The sequence below is a fragment of the Candoia aspera genome, chromosome 3, assembly GCF_035149785.1.
Source record: "Candoia aspera isolate rCanAsp1 chromosome 3, rCanAsp1.hap2, whole genome shotgun sequence".
NCBI classification, from domain to species: domain Eukaryota; kingdom Metazoa; phylum Chordata; class Lepidosauria; order Squamata; family Boidae; genus Candoia; species Candoia aspera.
The window spans coordinates 205,145,993-205,169,143 of NC_086155.1; the positions used below are offsets into that span (position 1 = coordinate 205,145,993).

At 45.7% G+C, this 23,151-nt stretch overlaps 1 protein-coding gene across 1 annotated transcript in view; it reads right to left on the minus strand.

Annotated features, from left to right (window-relative positions):
* Window positions 1–23,151, minus strand: part of PTP4A3 (protein tyrosine phosphatase 4A3) — a 95,164-nt gene that overhangs the window by 43,828 nt on the left and 28,185 nt on the right. The window contains exon 2 of the mRNA XM_063299717.1: window positions 22,877–22,997. The gene's annotated coding sequence lies outside the window, so the exon portion shown is untranslated. The remainder of the gene's footprint in view (window positions 1–22,876; window positions 22,998–23,151) is intronic.

Below are 23,151 nucleotides of genomic sequence, written 5' to 3' on the forward strand. Positions count from 1 at the left end.
CCCAGCTGGCTTCCACGCCTAAGGCAGGATTAGAATTCACAGTCTCCCATCTTTTACTCTAGCACCTTATCTACTTGACCAAACTGGCTCTCATCTATAAATCTGTATGCTGCCAACTCCTACTGGACACATGGTTGTCCTCAAGTGGGCACCAGGAGCTGACCTCAACTTGAAGGTATCTTTATCTCCACAACAGTTGAGTCTGGGAACTTTAAATGCAGGAAGCATTTGCCACTGAGCAACAACATGGAATAGCAACTTGTACAAGTAAAAACCACTCCAGTGCATCAGCCCTGAGATCTCAGCATGGACCTTACTGGTTGTGTCCAGCCTCCTTGCCATAATTATAGAAAGCAACTGTGATTCCACAGTTCTGCCCTGGGGTAGAAAATTGCTTTTATTTTCAGATGCCTCGAGGAATGCAGAAAAGCAGCACCCTGGGACCAAGTTTGGAGATGGTCCCATTCAGTTCAAAGGGTCACGCACACAAGAAAACAATATGGAATGAAGCTGATGTTAAATAAGTCTGCTGGGGAGCATAAGAGTGTGTGTGTTGGAGGGAGGTCAGTCTGGGCATGTATATTCCATCTCAAAATCCAAAGGGCTAATCCTGCAAATTCCCTTTATGATGTACTTCAGGGAAGACGTTAGGTTAATTTCAGGTTTTATAGCGGAAGTCTAAAATCCATCAACTGGGCTCTTGAGCAAAATATTACTCAAATGTATACCAAGAATTAAGGAAGAAGATGCCCCTCTTTGGATTCAACTAAAGATCTGTTGGCCCAAAGAGATGCAGTGTTTTGACACAGGTTATCAAAATAAAAACTGCAGTTACAGAAAATTCCCCCATCCAGGATTACACTCCATTCAGAATGATACAACCTTCATGGTTAATGTACTTGCTGTAAATTCATATGATGCTTGCAGGCTTTATCAGCATATCAGCTTCAGAAACCACAACTGGGGGAGGAGGGGGTATCCATATGTTTTGCAAGGGTTTTTTTTTCATGTGCCTTCAAGTCACTTTCGACTCCTAGCAACTGCCTGGACAAGTCCCTGCAGGTTTTTTTTTGTTTTTTTTTTTTTGAAAGATTTTGGAGTGGTTGGCCCTTGCTCTCTTCCTGGGGTTGAGAGAGAGGCCCAGGGTCACCCAGCCGGCTTTGTGCCTAAGGCAGGACTAGAACTCACAGTCTCCTGGTTTCTAGCCTGGTACCTTAACCACTACACCAAACTGGCAAGCACAGTACCTCAAAAGAAGTTCCACAGAAGATTAAGACCAGTTCAGTCAGAGTGCAAGATAGTCTGGAGTGAGAAGACAGCACATTGTGGCTGAATCTCAGGAAAAGCCTCTGAACAAGAGTTCAGTAGTGGACCCAATGACCATGGAAGTTGAGGACTCCCCTTTCCTGGAAGTCTTCAAGCAGAAGTCACATGGCCACCTGTCAGGGATGCTTTAATTTGACACGAAGCAGGGGGTTCAACTCCAAGGCCTAACTCCTATTCCATCTTGCACCTTGGTTCAGATTACTTTTAGCCATTTTGGGAACCCAAGGAACTCACAAATCTCAAGTGAGATATTTCGTATCAGCAAATACTAAATTGCTCTTGTAAATTCAGCAATATTAAACTCTGACATGACACTTCAGATCCTACATCTTCTGACTTCTCAGGTTATCCCTCCCTCTCTACACACGAAGTGGTGTCCCGACATGCCAAACAGTCGTTTACATCCTCCTTGTTCCAAGTTCTTGTTTTTCAGACAAGCTCCCTTGTGCCAATGCAAACCATGAAAAGTCCCTGGCCCACTTCCTCCACCCACCTCAATTGCCAGGTTCAACATTGGACAAGTTACATGGGCTAATCCCCCTCTGCAGCTGCCTCTCACACCTTCACAATTTTCAGCAAGATCAGTGTGACCTGTCTCAAAGGGTCACAGTGTTACTATGGGAAAAGCATAAAGGACCTCTTGATTGCTGGCAAAGCACAGTGCTTTTTATAAACTACTGAAAACCAGTTTTCTCCAGCCCAGAGAATTTGGAAATGCCTATACTACTTTCCACGTCTTTGGCAGGCCTGTGAGCTGATGGTCAAATGTGTAAACAGAGTTGCGCAAGAGACAGTTCACTCTTCAATCTACAACTCAAAGGACTGGAGAAAGCTGGGGAGAGAAACTCTGGAAACACCATATGATGTTCTGCTGGTTCTTTTCGGTACCTAGTTTGGGTTCATTTAGTGGGAATACCAACAACCTCTTGACACTTGTGAATCAGAAAAGGGAATCTGTGGACCTCAGATATCATTTACCTACAACTTTCAGCATCCATGACCACTGGCTGTGCTAACTGGAACTACCATGGTTTAATAACATCTACTGGGGCACAGATTCCCCAACTTCAAAAAAGGTAGGTAGAGGTCCCCAAGAACTATACGTATCTACTGTCATTACCCATACATCTTTATCACCCTTACAAACACCAGTCCCAGAACGTGACTACATTTCCTTGTTCTCTACAAAAGGTGGGTAAAATGTTTCGATTTTGAAATGTTCTGATTGAAATGAAATGAGTTCTTCTGACTTTGGAGGACATTTCACACCTGGGACCCCTTCCAGCAAGGCTGGAACGGGGTCAGGACCCTTCCTGTGAGACGGGGACAATCTGTGTTGAGAACATAATGGTTTGCTCTTCTCTATTTCCTACCATAGAGTTTCGAAACCCTGAATAGTACAATGAGCTGAATTAAATACGAACCAGACATGAATTAACACCTTTTGAAACACCAGTTCTGAACTTTGGGACAATATATATTGCAGCCTTTCATATTCTACCAAACCAAAACCAGAGTGACCTTTTGGGGGGTTGAGAGGCCACAACCTGTGAGAATAGGAAACAAGAGGTCCACATAAACAAGCAAGCATACCTGGGACAAAAATGGAATTGGATTACATTTATTTTAAAGGCATTTAAAATAATTAAAACAGTTGAGGTCACTGTTCCCTGTGCACTAATAGCTAGATCTAGTTTACACCAACAGTGTTCACCAAACCATTCCGTGCTTGCAAATCAACCTTGTATCTACCATGTCAGTATTTAAAAGTTTGAGATGGCTTTTCAAGGCTCTAAGGAGGCTGCCTTTCACTGGGAGGTTGTGTACTTCTGATTTAGGGCAACTTGTCCTCTGATTCTGAAGTTAGGCAGTCCAAACAATCGCCCCTAGAAATAACTAAGTGGACTCAATTTTCAGCTTCCAGGAGTTTAATTGCATTAGCAGGATAGTTTGCCTCCAAATTAGAAAGCTGCAACAGAGAAAGTTGGTGGAGAAAACAAGGAATTGGGGAGTGTGTGGACCTCGACTCAGTGCTTGAGGCTGAAAATGAAATTCCTGATTGCTCAGAGGGACCCTAGTTTCTTAATTGCTGGGTATATCCAACCTTAATAATACCACTGGTTCACAAAGACTCCAGCTGCTAGACCTCAGAACAACACAACAACTCAGTAGTGGTCGCAAAAGGCTTTTAAAACGGTCCCTTCTCTGTCTTCTTCTCAGTTTCCAAGGCTTAAAAAGGTCCAGAGAAATTAACTATTTCTTTGTGATACTGTCCTAACAGCCAGGAACCACGCTGAGACAAGGAGTAGGTCTCTAGTGTTTTATTACTGCTACATTAGACAGAAAATCCTAACAAACTGAAGAAGCGTGGGAAAAACCCAGACAGATAAACCCCAAAGGTTAAGGCGGGTCTGTTCTGTGTCTCTTTGAATGGCTGCTCAACTCCTCAGTACTACGCATGCGTTTTCCCCCCTGGATAGGGGCCCCCTCCTGCTCACCATCAGTGCTCATGACAGATACAACTTGATAGCAAAGTGGGATCTTTGTTCTTGGTCTGAAGAGCCAAAGCTAGAAGGGAACAAAGAATGTGTATTTTTTCTTTCAGGTCAATCTATTAGCTCACCCCACCTATCCTGCCTTCTCTGACTAGCTTTCTGGACACCTAACTGAGAAAACACGCCCGAACTTCCACCCACAATAGCTGGTCTCCATTAAAAGGAAGTCTTTGGGGAAAGAGAGGGTGCAATACATGTGCACAGAGAGCACATGTGTTAATTCCACCCATCCAGCAATTCCTAGTCCAAGTTAAGCCTCCCTTGTCACAATGAAAGAATGGCCTAGCACAATGGTACAGGTTTTATATGCATCTTACTCAATTTGTAGCACACTCAAATTCAATCACAGAACCTGTAATCACAACAAAATGAAGACAGTAGCTACAGCCATAATTAAGGCACTCCTATGGACACTTGATGAAGCAAGGGCACGTGATGACAGACAGTCCTAAATACGTGTAGAGTCAAACTTCAGTGTAGAGCAGTGTTTCTCAACCTTGGCAAGTTTAAGATGGGTGGACTCCAACTCCCAGAATTCCCTTGCTGGCTGGGGAATTCTGGGAGCTGAAGTCCACCCATCTTAAAGTTGCCAAGGCCGAGAAACACTGGTGTAGAGTGTGCTTCTCTACTGGATATCGGGACCAAGTGATTGTCAAGAGGGGCTGAAGCTGTTGGTTAGCTGTCTTCCAAGAGCAGATGCAAGTGAGGGAGTCCTAGAAGGAATGAGTCTTGCAAATACACAAGCCACTGCCCAATTTCATCTATTGATGCTTTTTTCTTAAAATGACATGCATCCCCGGCAATAAATCTGAAAATAAACCCTTGCCACTGGTAAGAGAACAATTGGGTACTTCCAAGGGCAGTCATGTTACTTGTTTTGCAACACAAATACTGTAAAGGGCATTGCGGTGCCTCACTGATGAACCAATTTATCCTTGCATAAGGTTTGATGGATTACAGTCCACTTCTAGAAAGAAAGAATATCTTAAAATCTATCTACTGTAAACACGGTCGGGGTTGCAGCTCAGAAATGGAAGAATATTGTATTTCTTTATTGCAAGTACTTTTAAGATGCTTCAGTCAGGCAGATCTAAAACATGTTTTTTTTCACACTGATAGGCCTAGGTTTAAATGGTGTCTCTGAACAGCTTTGTGATAGCTCTGCCTGAAACCTGACAGCCAGCTAAACGCAAGCCCTTTTTGTGTGATCACAGACGTGGGATCCTTGTTGTGGAGTTGCTTTCAAGTTGCCTGCAACCAAGGGTCACAGCAGTTTGAGGAGAATCAAAGTTGTTGCCCTCTGTGACACACCGCAGAGGTTCCACAACCTTCCCCAACTTGAGGCCCTCCAGATAAGCTAGGATCACGCGTTCCGTGACTGCCCGCCAACACATCAAGTGTGTGCCAGACTGAAGAAGAATATGGTGAACAATAACAGGAAAACAGGGAGAAAGAAGCTGTTATCTTCCTAATCCATATCTCCACAAGCTACTGTCATCGTATCCTTTTTAAATCAGTGTTGACCAAGGACTTAGCATCAATAGCTCCAATCTGTAGAGTAACTGATGCTAAGCAAGTGTTTCTGAAGGAAGCATATATACCTAGCACGCAGGATGCACCCTCTCTGTTGATAGTTTCCATCCCTCCTCCCTTTAAAAGTCGTTCTGTTCTGTTTTGACCAGATCCAAATTGGAAGCATTAAAGCTCCTGATAAATGTACTCCGACTCATACCAGGCACCCTGCAATTTATTTAGGCTGAATAATCCACAGAATTACAGGGGCAGAAATAATCCAACCTTCACGTCCTCCTCTTAAATTATCAATTCAGGTGCTTTAATACCTCCGCCCCTCTGCCCAGTACTTGGTCAAGCACAGTGAAACTTTATATGCTAGGACAAACACAGAACAACCTTGAGTTGGCAGTATGTCGTTTGGGTTATCTTCTGCCTGAGACAAGATGAAATTGGATCAGCAACACTTCTCACTACGTTTGCAATGTGTTACTGTGAAATGATGAAGGAACCACAAGGTTACTTGTCCCTGGCAACTTTACACATGTCTAAAGTCGAGCTCAGGGGCCCAGTATTCTTCAAGTTTACTGAGGCTAATCAAACATCTTTGTCTACTTGAGCATTGATAAAAACTTTGTAACCATGGCTCCCTTCAATGTTTATCAAGACACAAACTCCAGAAATACATCTGTAATTAGTCTTATGTTCCTGCCAACATATATTAGTCCTCTCTGGACTACTAAATGTGCTCTACATGGGGCTGCCCTGGAGGAGCATTCAGAAGCTACAGCTGGTGCAAAATGCAGTAGCCCAGGCAGGTTGGGAATGCCCATTACACTTGGAGGACTGCATTGCACTGGCTGCCAGTTGGCTGCCAGGTGTGAGTCAGGTGCTGGTGGCCATCATAAAGTCCAACTTGCTCCAGACTTGGGTTATCTGAAGGACCACCTTCTCCTTTATTTATCTACCCATACATATGGATCCAACTCATTCCAGGTCCTGTCTACCCAAGAACGCCATGTGATGGGATCTAGGAAATGGACATTTTTTATTGCCACCACGCTTTGGAATCCCTCCCTACAAAGATCCAGTCTACCCTGGACTTCAGGACAGCAGTTAAGATCTCGCTTTTCTTCTAGCCCAGGAGGAAGGCACCTGCTGAATGATAGGATACACTGGTAGACACAGAACTTTTTAAACAAATACTTTTTGATGCTGTGGAGGTCTTTATTATTTTTTTCCTGTTGGGTTTATTTTTACTGAGGCTTTTTTTTAAATGATGTTTCTGGCTGTTAACCATTCAGAGCCTTCAGGAAAGAGAGACATAAATATATAGTGAGGAAGTCAGCAAAGATGCCCAGGGTCTCTCCTAGAAGTTTAAAGGTTTCCTCTGAGCAGAAACCAAAACAATTGTTTAAAAAGATAAAACAATACAGTGAAAAAGCTTTTATCACCTTCAGCAGTGCAGAGCAACAGCCAGGGGAAAAGGGTGCATTCATACTTACAGTCAGTCCCCAGTGCTGAGTGCACATAACTCAGGCCCCAAGCAAGGATTATGTCCCTATACTCTTCAAGATTTATGCCCTGAATTGCAAGCTTCCCTGTTTTCTCTCTTACTCTGGGGCAAGTGAAGGAGTAGTGAAGATGCCATGTGTCCTAAAAGCTTGTTTATCCACTCCTAAATCTAAATCCCACAATATGATGTTCTAGAAAACTGACGGTTGTGTCTTCTAGAGCAGGGTTCCTCAACCTTGGCAACTCTAAGCTGTGCGGACTTCAACTCCCGGAATTCTGGGAGGAATGAACATGAGGAACCCTGTTTTAGAGTATCCAGAATCATAACATCAAAATTATGCCCCCCCTCATTTACTTTAAAATGCAGGTGAAACAGAGGCAGGATTAATGCAGTTGTTGCTCATTTTTTGGCCCCTCCAAAGGCCAACAAATTTGGCCCTGCTCGTCCAGTGCCCTGGATCATGAGCTAGGCCTCCACAAGGGAAAAAACAACACAAAACTTAAACAACTGCAGCAGCAAGAGCAGCCAGAAATGATTAAAACAGTAAGAGGCTCCTCCATATTGTCAGCTGGGTAAGCCCTGTGGGCACCCATTCCATGGAATATATCAAACAAACAAATAAGTAAATATTCTCCATTCACAGAAGGTGAGAAAACAGCTTGAAGTGCCCTATGAATCTAGCACGTTCCCCTCAAATGTGCCCCCAGATAGTCATGCAACTGAATGGTAGAAGTTTAGAAAAGGCAGAACATTTGAAATCCAAGAGGCAGATGCACAGCACTGAAGAAGCTGGCAGAACCTACAGCATGGTTGCATTCGAAGATGAAGTATAAAATACCAGAAAGAGGAATCTTAGAGTTCCACTTAATTGTTCCAGTCACACCATTAGAACGATGAAAACTCATTCAAAGACTGTGGAAAGTGGCTTATTCATTCAAAGTCTTAAGGAGCAGAAAGCCATTTTTAAAGGCTTGGGTTACTCTCCAACTTTTCTTGGACTAACTGTGGCTGAATGGGCTTTTAAAATGCTAATCTTTGCAGTTGAAAGCCAGTATTCTATGTATTACAACATCCTTACTTACGTCATACATATAATCCCAGAGCTACGCTCCAAACAGAAGGGCTGGGATGATGGCCAATGGACCGGTGAGATATTGTCAGCAGGCTGCTAATCCGACAAGCTTACAGAAAGCCAGAAAATGTCTTGACGTAATGGTGGGAGTTTCCCGTGATTTACGTGCACCCTGATGGGATATGGAAGAGTAAAGACAAAAAGGGAAGCTGCCAGTTCCCTAGCCCTGCGGGAGTGAAAGCCAACAGCTTTCACCCAGGAGCACATACCTTTGTCCAACAGACAGAAAGATAAATGCCAGTGCCAAGGAGGAGCAGATACATCTTCAAAGATGATTCCCCACTTTGGAGAAGTTACTCTACTGAATGCTACTTAGATGTTTCCATCTTTGGTACAGACCTTCCTTTTGAGTTATGTGCTCCTAGTCCAACAGCCAACAATACAGGCTGCTTAATATTCTCTTTTTACAAAGATGTGCTGGACTACCACCCCATCACCCAGCCATTAAGAACTTGATGGTAGTTGCCATTAGGGATTGTGCAAAATGTTTTGAATTTGAAACAATTTGACTTTACCAGGAGCATTCCAGCGCTGACCAGTTGAGTCTGGAAGACTTCTAAGCTTGAAACAACCCTGTTCTGAGCTCAGAACAAGGCTGCTTCGGGCCTGGGACACCTCTAGAGGAACTGAAATATTTCCAGTTGTCTTTAATTTGGTGGCGCTGTGGGTTAAACTGCCGAGCTTGCCGATCGGAAGGTCGGCAGTTCGAATCCGCGTGACGGGGTGAGCTCCCATTGCTAGTCCCAGCTCCTGCCAACCTAGCAGTTTGAAAACATGCAAATGTGAGTCGATTAATAGGTACCACTTCGGCGGGCAGGTAACGGTGTTCCGTGTAGTCATGCCGGCCACATGACCATGGAAGTGTCTACGGACAAACGCCGGCTCTTCGGCTTTGAAACGGAGATGAGCACCACCACCTAGAGTCGGACACGACTGGACTTAATGTCAAGGAAAACCTTTACCTTTAATTTAAAGCAACACATTTACACCTCAAAAGGTTTTGAATCTGAAAAATTCTGCACGCTGCCAATTGCAAACCAGCGCATCTGGAGGACACTGTGGTGAGGGAACCTGCCCTATATTACATCTACTGAATATTAGGTGTAACACCAGGGAAAAGAGACTGAAGAGAGAAATCTCAATAAGTCTGAAAGGTTGTGCTCTTTTATTTTCTATGACTTGTTTTTATTTATGCCTGATTGTTGTTGTTTATTCGTTTAGTCGCTTCCGACTCTTCGTGACTTCATGGACCAGCCCACGCCAGAGCTTCCTGTCGGTCGTCAACACCCCCAGCTCCCCCAGGGACGAGTCCGTCACCTCTAGAATATCATCCATCCATCTTGCCCTTGGTCGGCCCCTCTTCCTTTTCCCTTCCACTCTCCCTAGCATCAGCATCTTCTCCAGGGTGTCCTGTCTTCTCATTATGTGGCCAAAGTATTTCATTTTTGCCTTTAATATCATTCCTTCAAGTGAGCAGTCTGGCTTGATTTCCTGGAGGATGGACTGGTTTGATCTTCTTGCAGTCCAAGGCACTCTCAGAATTATGCCTGATTACATCTATAAATTAGGAACCTGAAGAGTGGACCTGTCATTACCTGTGCAGAAATACAGCCATCTCAGATCAGAAGTTTCTGAGTTTCCTCGGTGACAGCACCCTCTGTAATTCCTTCCCATCCACCCAGGGCTTCCAACTTCTTTCTCCCCCCCCCCCCCGTCTCAAGCTGTCCAGAAAGACTGTATCACCAGACAACAGCAGTCATATCTCATTCCATGTTCCTTCAAGCCCACCTCCAACAGGGGACATAAGAAAGGCTTAGCTAATCTATCAGCTGCCCCTTTTGTAAACAGTGCAGACTCTGAAGAACTATACACATGTTGCATAAATGTGAGCAAATTCGCACATGACTCCTGGATTCAAGGAAATGTCTGCTCAGAATGAGATGCTGAACTTTCTACTGACATTTCTGAGAGATCCCGTTCCCATACCACCCAGGAGGAAGATGGAGAAGAAAGGCCTTGTTCCCAGCATGGGTACTTAGTGGGCACCTCCTTCTTCACATAATCTGTGAGTGTCTCTCCTTTCAGAACCAGTGATCAATACCCCAGCCCATAAGAATCATTCTTGCACCGTAACTATTGCTGACTATGCCATGGTACCTTCTAATAGAACACCATGGATTTTAAGTTGTTTTTTCTTTTGTAACCAGTAGTTCTGAAATGCAAAACTCCTTCTGATGAGTGGTTTTGAGAGAGCCACAAAATTCTGCCCAGAACTGTCAACCGTGCTAGTAGGTTTCACACCTTGTAACAAAAACTTGTGCGTTCTACCAGAAATGAAAGCTTGTGATTACTCATTTCCCATGTCCTGTCCCCGCCAAAAGCAGACATTCACTTTCATTATGATTTGGTATGATTCCCATACAGTAGTTCATATAGTCTCCACTTGAACTTTGCTGCAATCCCACAGCAGAACTGGCATTTCCATCCTTATATACCATGGCTCCAGGCAGGCAGATATGTGGACTTCAACCAACGTGTTGTGTTTTAGTGTGTCAGAATCATCTTGAGAAAATAATTACCCATATTTCACATCCAAAACAGCTGCTGGCATTAAGCAGTTAAATCCAGAAAGCTCTCATTCACTCTGCTGTTGGCCTCCCACCAGTAGAGCAGTTAAAATGAATTCTGAATGTTAAACGCACCCAAGGGATTAATTTGATTAATCTGAAAACAGAGTAACAAAGCTCAGCTCTGCGGGGGTTTTTACAGAACCCAAGATAATGAAGTTGGTGCCCTCCAGATGTGTCAACATGGCCAAAGATCTGCAGCCACAGCACATCTGGAAGATACCAGACTGGGGCATGGCAGCAGAAACAACATCTATATTGCCACAGCTGTAGATCACTACACCCCATTTTTATATCATACAGACTTGCTCTTTCAGAACTCTGTGTCACCTAAAATCTCCAAAGAGATTTGTGATGGAAGGGAGTTACGACTTGGAAAGTTAGATTTCATAGCCCAAGACCAGGGATACAGGAAGAAAACATTACCAGAACAATAAACAGCAAAATACATGGAAGAAGTGATAAAATTTAAGCTATAGTAGCAGAACTGGATTTGAATCTAGGGACCAACCTTTATATAACCAGTGATACCATCTATTTCCTAGTAAGCGCAGTCTCAGAAAACAATTTCACCCTCTTGGAGGTAGCGTCTGGATTTGAATCACATAAAAGAAGAGTGACCTGAACTGACTCTGGATCTGCCTGGGAAGTTAATTAAAATATGTCACTGATGTTTCCTTATAGAAGTAACAACACAATAACATCTGTACCACTGACTTGACAGAACCTAAGAAACAAGGGCGCCCCCATCCTGAATACGGGATACTTGCAAATCTACTTTGTATAACTGCAGAAGGTAGAGGACTTAGAAGGTATGAATCAAGCAGGAGAGGTTCCCTGTAGTCAGAGGAAAGGCGACGCACTTTCTACACTCCCAGGACAAGCTGACGACTAGCATGGGCATGACAATGCTGCCTCTGCAGCTGGCACCAGCTGCAAGGCGGTAGAACAAGAAGTTGCTCAATTTCGACCTCAAAGTTGCAAGGTCTCCAGTGTTTGGCTCACCAGATCAACTCAGCTCACCCAGCAGCTATCCATGTAAATCCTCCAATCTTTACTGCAGGTGTAGCGATCTGGCTCCAAGGGGGTCGCTCAGCTGAGCCCACTTCCATGCTGATCTTGCATTTGTGTGTGTGTGTGCGCGCGTGCGTGCGTACCAGACACGCATGTGTGTGGGTTTGTATATATACTCTCAATCAGTCCGTATGAATCACAAACTCATTCCCCTCTCTTGCCTTCAAAAAGGCCCATCGCAGTTGAGTTCATTTATTACGTGGGAATGCCATTCTATATAAGCCACAACTCCCACTTCTATTGTTGTCCCAGCATTTCCCATGACAGCTGCCTTGATCACCGGAACCACTGAAGCCTTGGGTAGCTGTGTCCTTCTCTCCTTTAGCCTAAGGAAAACGGTGAGTCTTATAGGCAGGACTGAAATCCTGGTGTTCTCCAAATGTTGGAGAATGAGAGCTTTAAGTAGCACCAGGCAGTGTGAAGCAAGGGGGGAATGTATGTCATGTGCGCCGTTTCAATGTCTTTGATGCATCGTAACGTTTCGCATGTCATTAATTGGATGCGTGTTTCATTTGTCTAGGGAGGATGGGAACGCTTATATTTTGGCTTTGCTTTGGAATGTGTTTCTGTTATCTACTGCGCTCAAGGTTACTTTCCCAGGCTAGCAACTCTGACGATTGCTAGCACCTGTGCCGGGCGGGGCTGTTACGAGGGAGGCGGGATACGTTTGAAGCAAGGGTTTAAGTTTGTATTTGGCGCGCTTTTGCTCATTCTCAGCTTTCTCTGTATTTGTCTCTAGTACTTTAATAAATCAGATTTCATTCAGCATCCTCTTGTGAGTCTGAGTATTTGGGGCTAGGGCAATCATTACATAAAGCTGAGAAACTCAGTTCCTAACTCCGCTGGCCCCTGTCCAGGGAAGACACGCGTCTAACCTGTGAGGGAGAGAGCCCGCGATGACCGAACCCGACATCTTGATGATGGAGGAAGGGGAACCGGACTCGACCGTGAGGCAGTCCGGCCGCCCGTACCAAGGTGGAGAGCTGTCCGCCATCAGAGAGGAGGCGAGCTCCGAGTCGGAGAGCGAAGCCGGGGGGCTGGAAACGGCCCCGGAGACCACCCTCAACTATCCGGGTGAGCTGCTCACCTGGGATGAGACCCGAGGAGATGCCACAGCAGAGGGGGGCCCATCCTGGAAGCAGAGATACCCATTATCCCCCAACGTGGTGCAGGTGCAGCCAACGGAGGGCTCACCCACTCCGGATCGGATCCGAGTGTTGGAGTCCAAAATGGATTCGTTGGAGGCTATACTGAAACAGCTGAGCTTGGATGTGACCTCGTTGCGAGAGGTCCGGGAAGAGTCTAGCCAGAGGCATTCAACCCCTTCTTCCCAGGGGCTGACCCCGGAACGGCGACGGGTGGTGCGGAGGCGTGAAGGGGACCAGTCGGTCCAGATGGAAATCGCAGCATCGCCCGGGCGATCGCCCCGGGGCCCCGTGCCGCCCCGCGTCAGGGAAGCACCCGCCGCAGCAACACCGGTGGTGGGGCGCAGCCCGGCGGGAGGCGGCATGCGAGACTTCCCTGTCAAGTTTGATGGGGACCCGACCAAACTCTCGTTCTTCCTGACGAATGCGAAAGCCTATATGGAAGAATGGGGGGCGTTTTTCCAATCGGAAAAGGCAAGAATCATCACCATTGCCACCAAACTGAAGGGGAGGGCGGCAGACTGGTATGTCCAGATGTGCCAGTCGGAAGCGCCTGAACTGGAAAGTCTCGAGGAGTTCCTCTGGGCGTTGAAGCAACACTTCGAGGACCCCTTAGCCAAGGAGAGAGCAAAGCGAGCCCTGAAGGAACTCAAGCAGGGGTTCAGATCAGTGGCCGATTATGCGTTGGAGTTTAAAGCGCTCGCTGGGAAGGTCGATGACTGGTCCCAAGCAACTATAATCGAGCTCTTCAAGGATGGCTTGAATACAGAGGTGCTGCGCTGGTCCCTGGGGAGGGACGACCCATACACGTTGTATGAGTGGATCCTGCTCGCAGGGAGGGCTGAACATGCCCAGGAGATCTTTGCCCAGCGAAAGAACGCCAAGGCGGGACGGGAGGTGAAGCCCAGCCGCCCATCGACCACCGGGGGGAAACCGGGACAACGACCCTGGGACGAGGAGCGAGAGAAGCGGTACGCCAAAGGCTTGTGTCTGAGATGTGGTAAGGAGGGGCATAGAGTGGCAGCATGCCCGAAGGCAAAGGTAGAGGAACGGCCCGGAAAACCGCCGGCAAAGTCCCCTGCATTGCCGAGGAAACAGAAAGCTGCGGTGGCTGAGACCGAGGGAGACGATGAGATGTCCTACGAAATGGAGGGGGAGACCGAAATCCCGCAGCCGGCGGGAAACGCCAGCCACCTGCTCTAAAGGGCGCCGCTGGGCAGGTGGTAGAGAATGGGCGCGAGCCTCCAGCGGTGAGTGGCACTTACCGCATACTCATGGTCAAATTGAAATTGGGCTCCCAATCCAAGACTGTGGAGGTATGGGCCATGATTGATTCGGGGTGTTCCCGGTGTCTTATGCACCCCGACGTGGTGGCGGCTTTGGAGCTCCCCACTTTCCCTTTACAAAGACCCATCGCTTTTACTCAATTGGATGGGTCCCTGGCAGGGGGCAAACCGGTCACCCATTTTACAGGGCGGGTAGCCTTGCAACTGGGCAGTCACCAGGAAGGGTTGTCTTTTGTCGTGGCTCCTGTAGGGGGACCATTGGTGGTGTTGGGGGTACCCTGGTTGGTGCAGCAGAACCCCCAAATAAACTGGGTTTACCGAACCATCACGTTTAGGGATGGGTTTTATCAAGCGGCAGAGGGCAAGGGTGCCCCAGAGGAGATGGTGGGGGTTGCGGCAGCTGCGACTCCGCCTTACCCGGCCTCTCCTCTGGAAGGCTTGCCGGCCGAGTACAGGATGTTTGCTGATGTATTCGGTGAAAAGGAAGCTGACCAGTTGCCCCCTCATCGAAAGACGGACTGTGCCATAGAACTGCTGCCCAACACCCAATTGCCTAAACCAAAAATTTATTCCATGACGCAGAAGGAACTGACTCTGTTGAGGGAATTTGTGGACAAAAATCTGGCGCGCGGATTCATTGAGCCGGCGAATTCACCCGTGGGGGCGCCGGTTCTCTTTCGCCCGAAAAAGGACGGGACACTGAGACTTTGTACGGATTTCCGCGGATTAAATGCCGTCTCAATTTCCAACAAATATCCCTTGCCATTGATAAAGGACATGTTGTCACATCTGGCCAAGGGAAAAATCTTCTCTAAACTTGATTTAAGAGAAGCCTACTATCGTGTACGAATCAAGGAGGGGGATGAGTGGAAAACTGCATTCAATTGCCCGTTGGGAGCCTTCCAGTATAAGGTGTTACCGTTTGGGTTGGCTGGGGCCCCTGGGGTATTTATGCAATTAATCAATGAAGTTTTGCATGAACATCTGTTCAAAGGTGTATTGGTGTATTTGGATGATGTGTTGATTTATACTGAAACCATGCAAGAGCATGTAGCTCTGGTAAAAAAAGTCTTGTGTAAACTCAGATCTGCTGAATTGTATGCCAAGCTGTCCAAATGTGCTTTTCATCAGACCCAAATTGACTACTTGGGGTATAGGATTTCAGATAAAGGCATAGAAATGGACCCTGCCAAGGTGCAGGCTATCGTGGACTGGGAGAGTCCCCGCACCCGCAGGCAACTTCAAAGTTTCCTGGGGTTCAGCAACTATTACAGATTGTTCATAAGGGGGTTCGCTGAGATTGCCTTGCCCCTAACTGAGCTGCTTCGAACAAAAGGGGTGGGAGATACTAGGAGAGTCAAGAATCCCGGAGCGCTGTTGAGGTGGACGCCTGCTTGTCAAACGGCGTTTGAGCGGCTGAAAGCAGCGTTCGTCAAAGAGCCCATTTTACAACATCCTGATCCCTCCAAGCCTTTCGTGGTACAGGCAGATGCCTCCGATTATTCTATTGGGGCATTATTGATGCAAAAAGATGAGGCAGGATGCCTCAAACCCTGTGCCTATCTATCCCGCAAATTCTCCGAGACTGAGAGACGTTGGCATGTTTGGGAAAAGGAGGCATTTGCAGTGAAAGCTGCATTAGAAGCTTGGCGGCATCTATTGGAAGGGGCAAATCATCCCTTTGAGGTATGGACTGATCATAAAAACCTGGAGGCTCTTAGTACCCCTCGAAAACTGAGCCCTAAACAGGTTCGTTGGGCTCAATTTTTCAATCGCTTTAACTTTCAGTTCAAATTTATTCCAGGGAAAAAGAACTTCTTGGCTGATGCCTTGTCCAGGCAACCTCAGGACTCTGGGGCGGCGCCAGATGTGGTGAGCACCCTCTGGACGGCGCCCCAATTGGGCATGCAGGCTGTGACGCGAAGCCAAACGCGCGCGCAGCAACCGCCTACCACAAGCGCTGCTCAGCCAAGCACTTTGTCAATTCCCTCCCAATTGCAACAAAAGTTTCTAAAAGAGCTGAAAACTGATACTTGGTTGCTTGCGAATAAAGATACTGTTACTTTTGACAGAGGCTTCGCTTGGAAATCCGACCGCCTCTACGTTCCTGAAACCCTCAGGAAAGATGTGTTAACACGTTCCCACGATGACAAACTCGCAGGTCACTTTGGGTTTGTGAAAACCCTGCACCTCGTTCGGAGGCAATTCTGGTGGCCCACATTACGCAAAGATGTCAAAGACTACATTGCTTCCTGCACTGTCTGTGCAATGTCCAAGCGCAAGGTGGGCAAGCCCCAGGGACTGCTGCAGCCGGTAGCAACCCCCTCTTCCCCTTGGGAAGAAATTTCCATGGACTTTATTGTAGAGCTCCCACCCAGCCAACGCAAAACGGTCATTTGGGTGGTCAAAGACTATTTTTCCAAACAGGCTCACTTTATTCCTTGCGTGTCCATTCCGTCGGCACGTCAATTGGCCCGCTTGTTCCTTGTACACGTGTACAGGCTACACGGATGTCCCTCCCGCTTGATTTCGGACAGGGGTACACAATTTACCTCACAGTTTTGGCGGGCTTTTCTCAAGCTGTTAGGCACGAAACAAGCCCTGTCCACGGCTTGGCATCCTCAGACGGACGGGGCCACTGAGGCTGTTAACTCTACTCTGGAGCAGTACCTTCGCGCTTTTGTGAATTATCAGCAGGACAATTGGGTAGACCTCCTACCATTTGCTGAAGTGGCTTACAACAATGCAGTGCATCAAAGCACTGGACAAACCCCGTTTCGGGTGGCTCTGGGTAAAGACTTTGTACCTATCACTGATCTCCCACAACCTCCTGCCGGTGCAGTCACTACAGATGATTGGTCAACACAACTGGCTGACTCTTGGCCAATGATTCAACAGGCATTGGCTGATGCACAAGCAGATTATAAACTGTATGCTGATCGGAAGCGTGCCCCACACCCTGCATTCCAAGTTGGGGACTCGGTCTACCTTTCTACCAAGTTTATTAAGTCTGCACAACCTTCAAAGAAACTGGCACCTAAATTTGTGGGTCCTTTCCCAATTGTTGCTCAGATTAACCCTGTGACTTTTAAACTTGACTTACATCATAACCTAAAACGCTTACACCCTGTTTTTCATTGCAGCTTACTCAAACCGACTATTCCTTCTGATCGCTGGCATCGCCAACCTCCACCCCCCACCCCCATCATGATTGATGGTCAGCAACACTTCGAAGTTAAAGAAATCCTCGACTCTAGACGCCTTCGCAATACTTTGCAATATTTAGTTCGTTGGAAACATTTCCCTCATCCTGAGTGGGTCGCTGCACCAGATGTGGCTTCCCCGGTTCTGGTGGCCCGTTTCCACTCCGCTTATCCCTCGAAACCTGGTCCCTAGGGGTATTTTTAGGGAGGCGGTATGTCATGTGCGCCGTTTCAATGTCTTTGATGCATCGTAACGTTTCGCATGTCATTAATTGGATGCGTGTTTCATTTGTCTAGGGAGGATGGGAACGCTTATATTTTGGCTTTGCTTTGGAATGTGTTTCTGTTATCTACTGCGCTCAAGGTTACTTTCCCAGGCTAGCAACTCTGACGATTGCTAGCACCTGTGCCGGGCGGGGCTGTTACGAGGGAGGCGGGATACGTTTGAAGCAAGGGTTTAAGTTTGTATTTGGCGCGCTTTTGCTCATTCTCAGCTTTCTCTGTATTTGTCTCTAGTACTTTAATAAATCAGATTTCATTCAGCATCCTCTTGTGAGTCTGAGTATTTGGGGCTAGGGCAATCATTACAATGTATTGGGCAACACTGGAAGCTGCTCTACAGGATCACAGTCAGGATCTAAAGGAGACACTGAAGGACTTCAACAACAACAACAACAACACATCTTCATTACATACCTTTACCAAGGCGTGGCACAGATCAAAAGAAAAATACAACCATTACAAAATTCTACCCCATAAAATTAGTTCACAACTCACCTGTCAACCAAGTAAAGCCAATATTTAGAACTGAAACAAATCAAACACAGCCATACACCTTTAAAGGAACGCCCCAGGATGCTCCAGAGTACGCGTATACCCATAAATAATATAAAACAAATAATACCCTGAAAGCTATCAATCTCCATGAAACTAAGACAAAATAATCAGAGCCTGTAGCAACCCATGAGCCAGATAATGAGGTCCTTGAACTTGTGAAAACCTGGTTCACCTTCTGCTCATGGCAACACCTTTAATGGTTCTCAAACATGGGCATCCTCCAGATATGTAGACTTCCAACTATCCTTCTCAGCCATGGCCATCCTGGCTAGAGAATTCCGGGTGTTAAGTCTGCATCTGGGTAACACCTTGGTTGGGAAAAGCTGAGGTAAGTCATCCCTGATAGGTGACTCTTGTACTTTCGAATTGTGGTACGCAATGGACTTGCATTTGTGTGCAGTTGAATGCCAGATATGGACTGAAGGGACAAATTAGGTTATTGCTCTTTGCTAAAACATAGGAGATACTGTGATGGGGAGAGTGACTTCAGCCTACCCCCTAACCTGTATGGTTATTAACAGATAATCCACCCTCCGTGTTTACCAGGAGAGCGGTATTTGCACAGCAAGACTATTTTCAAAAAGCTTTGGTGCACTGTTCATGCTCATCTTTGTTATGACCTTTTCATATGACCCACCCAAATCACCTTGAATTTTCAATTTAGGAACCAAGGCCTGAAAGCCCCATCTGTATTTTATTACTTGTCTGTGATTCTAAATTGGTCTCATCTATTTTGAATTGTGGTTAAAAAAAACGAGTTGAAGCTCCAATTTTAAGTTGTGGCATTGTATTCTAAATTGTGTTGTACAGTGTTGGAGAGCACAGGACAACATATAGCTGGGCAATTTATATAAATATAGTTAATAAATAAATGGGTGGGTAGGGTTCAAATTCTTTTTGAGCTAACCATTTTTATTCTTTGGAGTTTCGAGGCCACAAGAGATGAAGAGAAATAAATACAGGTGGTCCTCATTGAGCGACCACTTGTTGAGCGACTGTTCAAACTTGCAACTGGCTGAATGAGTGATAGTTACAACCAGACCTTGTACTTAAAATTGTCACAGCCTCCCTGCTGTCACATCATTGTGATTTGTGACCTCCCCTGCTGGCTTCCCACAAGCAAAGTCAATGGGGAAGTCGGCAGAAAGTCAGGGTCATGTGAGGTCCTCGTTTAATGACCTGCATGGTCATTTACCAACAGCAACTGGGACTGCCATTGCTACGTGGCGCGGTCATGTGGTTTTTCGACTTATGATAGTTTCCAGTCCCAATTAGTGTTGTTAAACAAGGACTACCTCTACTACACTGTCACATTCTTAGCCTACTGTAAAAAGGGGAATTCCCAGCTATGTGGCACCTCTCCAGCCTGGGATGACCTCAGAAAGATAGGTTCATACCCAGCTAGTACTGGATGGGACAGCACCAGGATAACCCAGTAGAAGGCAATGGCAAGCTGTTTTGGTTTTATTGCCACTGGCAAGATATGGACATGTCTGGAAAGGTACCAGAAGTTGAGACTGACTCAAAAAAAAGACTTTCTTTACAAGGGTAAGCCCAAACTATTTTCTCCCAACATGGCCAAGAGCGATAATGTCTGGAACATTAACACAGGAACTTAACCAGCTACATCTGAAGGATATCAATTGGGGAAAGATGGAATAGGCTCGCATATGGACAGAAAGGGCTTTGGAAGAATATCCCCTTCAAAGTCAACACGCAAGCACCACAAAACCAAAACTGGGGGAAGGAATCAGGAAGGGTCACCCACCACCCATGAGATTTCTCCATCAGACATCTCACATTGCCTGGAAGGGTGCCATCAACCATCAAGCACATGTCCTCTGAACCTGTAGCACCGAAGCTTTCTTTGAAAGCACTGGGAGGAAAAGACTTCCCTTAATTGCTACCATTGGAGGTCATGTGGAAGCATTTAACCCTGCAGGTTGCATGAGGGACTCATTTTGCTAACCACCCTACTATTTTTCAGCAGGATTCCAATTTCCCGTGGAACTTCTTGCCTTTCCCAACCCAGGAACCCTTTCCTTCCTCTTTTATGCTGCTTTGAATTTCTGATGTGGTTTAATAGTTTGCTTTGAAATGCAGATGACCAGAGAGCAGGGTGGTCCTTCCCATTTCCTGCATGATCCTGCCCTCTATTCTATTTCCTCCCACCACCTGAAAAATGGCATCCACCGCACATCAATCCTGCTCCCCTGATGCACTGGCGAGGCCCCCCTTCCAAATCCATCCATTCATTGTTAAGGGCATAGTTGGAGCCTCCATGTGCATTTTTCCAAAAACCTGAGATTTCAGGAGGAAAACACCTTGCTTTTGTCTTTTAAATTAAGCAACTTTGGGTTTTCCTTTTAGCCCTCCTTATGTAGCAGTAATGTGTTTTTCTATCTTCCAACTGTATCTTCAAATTCTGGTTGGAAGTATCAAGTGTGGTTAACTATTATTAAATGAAGCTGATGTGGCACAAATGGTCTGACGGTCGGCTAAATACTGTATGTCCACTTTTGAAAAAACTAAACTTTTGTTTTTTCAGGAACCCTTATAGTTTGCTTTATCCCTATTTGAATTGCAGTTCTTAAAGGAAAGTGTAACCATAGGCTCCCTGAATAAAAGCAAAAGGAAATAACTATTCATGAAATCATTCCTATTCACAGAACCATTACTTAGCACTGTTAATTATAACATTTTAATTACAGTAACTCAATAATTAGTTTCACGGTTTTACCACTGTTATATTTCTTAGAAAAGTTAAGTATCAAGCCGGCTGATGATTAAGGTTGTAATAATAAAGTTAATGCTTTAAAACACATTTGACAAAATGGTTTAATCATTTAAACTATCATTTTTCTTGTGTTATTCGCCCTGTTTAGAGCCTTCTGGCAATAATCCAGCAGCCTAGTTAAAATTATTAGATTGAACCTACTCCAACTCATAAATCAAAGAAAGACAACAAATTGTAAATTCAAAAATAAATAATAAATCAAGTATTTCTCTAAAAGCCAACTTATGATTTTCTAATAGCTATGGAGATCCTGGTAGCCATCAGTTAATAAAGAAGTAATAGTCCTAGAAACAGATGATAATTTCCCCTCTATTAAAGGGCATTAAGGGAATTATCCTACCTTCTTTTCCTAGAAAGGAGTTACTGAAAGTGATTTACAATAAAATAAGATTTCAGTAGTAAAAAAAAACCCCTCAATCATTAATAAAAACGATCAACAGCAGGATCCACACATTTTAAAAAAATGTTCACCTATCAACAAATCAGATAAAGATCTTGCTAACTTATGAGGAACAAAAAATTCCACATATGGGGAGTTATGAAAAAGTAGTCTATCGCTACAGACCATGATACCGAAGAAACATCCAAGAAGGACACAGTGTCCTATGTTACATTACTTTCTTTTCCCTTATTTTTTTTTGCAGGGACCCCCTCTCCCCATGATGTATTTTATTGCAGTTTTTTTCTCCAGGATAACCTTCACCTTGTTTGCCAGGATGAGGTATAAAAATAACCATGCTATACTTCTGGAAGCTCGCTCCTCGGTGGCTATGCCAAGAAAGTGTTCTCCAAATGCATGATGTCAACTCTGAGAATTCTCGGCAGTGGCTTCCAGAGAATCACCAACGTTGACGTCAACATTTCTGGAGAGCGTTTGGGCGGGCTGAGCTGAACACGCCGAAATAATTAAGCTTGACAACCAGCTACCATTCTTTACTTCTCCATCTTCCTGTGCTGCTCATAGCAACTACCTATCACTACTAGCCACATTCTTACAACACCTTGTGTGTGTGGTGGGCCAACCTCCTTCCACCAAGTCCCCTTCACGTGCTGGACTGAACTCCTAAAATTCTCAGCCAAAACCTAACATAACTGAAGAACGTGAGCTGCCAATGCAAAGGGGTCACCAGCCACAGCTATGAGCAGACATCATAGGGACAAGTAATGTCCCCATCTCTCCAGACATCTCCGTGCCACCTTGTAGGCCTCCAGATGCCAGCTACCAGAAGATATACCAAGATATGTCCATACAGCACAGAGAACCCTTAGTCCCCTCCGACTGGCACAAAGATGGGTGAGGTGGAGAAGTGCTTGTTCCTTGTAGGTTGTGGCCATTTCCATCCATACCTCACAAAGGTCCTCGCTGTATTACTTGACTCAGACACAGAGAAAAAGAATCTGTTTGCCAACTTGCAAATCATCAACTGCCAATTGGCACCTTCCCTCTCTCCTCGAGATGGAAAGCTTTCGAAGTGCTCATGGGCTAAGAGCAGTGAATCTTACCTCAAACACCCAAGAATACATGGCAGTGGGTTGTGGGAGCAGCTGGACCCAGGAATCAAATCTCCCTGCCTCACTTTGAGGTGTGACCTCCTTTCTGCAATCAACTGGCAAACATTTCAACACTCCATGCCACTCTCCCTTCCACCCTCATATTGTGGAAACTCCAACAAGAAACGCAAATCAGCTGTTCAGATCCTCAACACATGCGGAAGCCAAACCAATAAAACGAGGAGAGATGGAAAACAAATTAAGACATCTCCAGGAGAAGAGCAGGCTGGTGTCTAGAATAAAGCAGCTATCATGCATGACTTCCCAATGTTTGGGACAATCCACCCCTATGCCCTTGAACACCAGATGACTTACCTAAATTAGCAGACTTCCAGGACAGTGCCCAATATAGTCCAACGCTGGGCAAAATAATTTCATCTCTGTTCACTGATTTCCATCCTTGGCACTTCCCCACGTTACAACTCACCAGCCGCACCTGTGAAAGAGGAGAAATGTTGAAGTTCCTCGCCCAAAAAACTGAATCTTAATATTTATTCAATCAAATCACTGATGGCTGCTGCTTCGTATCATGCCTCTTTCCTTCACAGATAGATGGAAGTCCCAGGTATAGCCATGCACAGACACTCTTG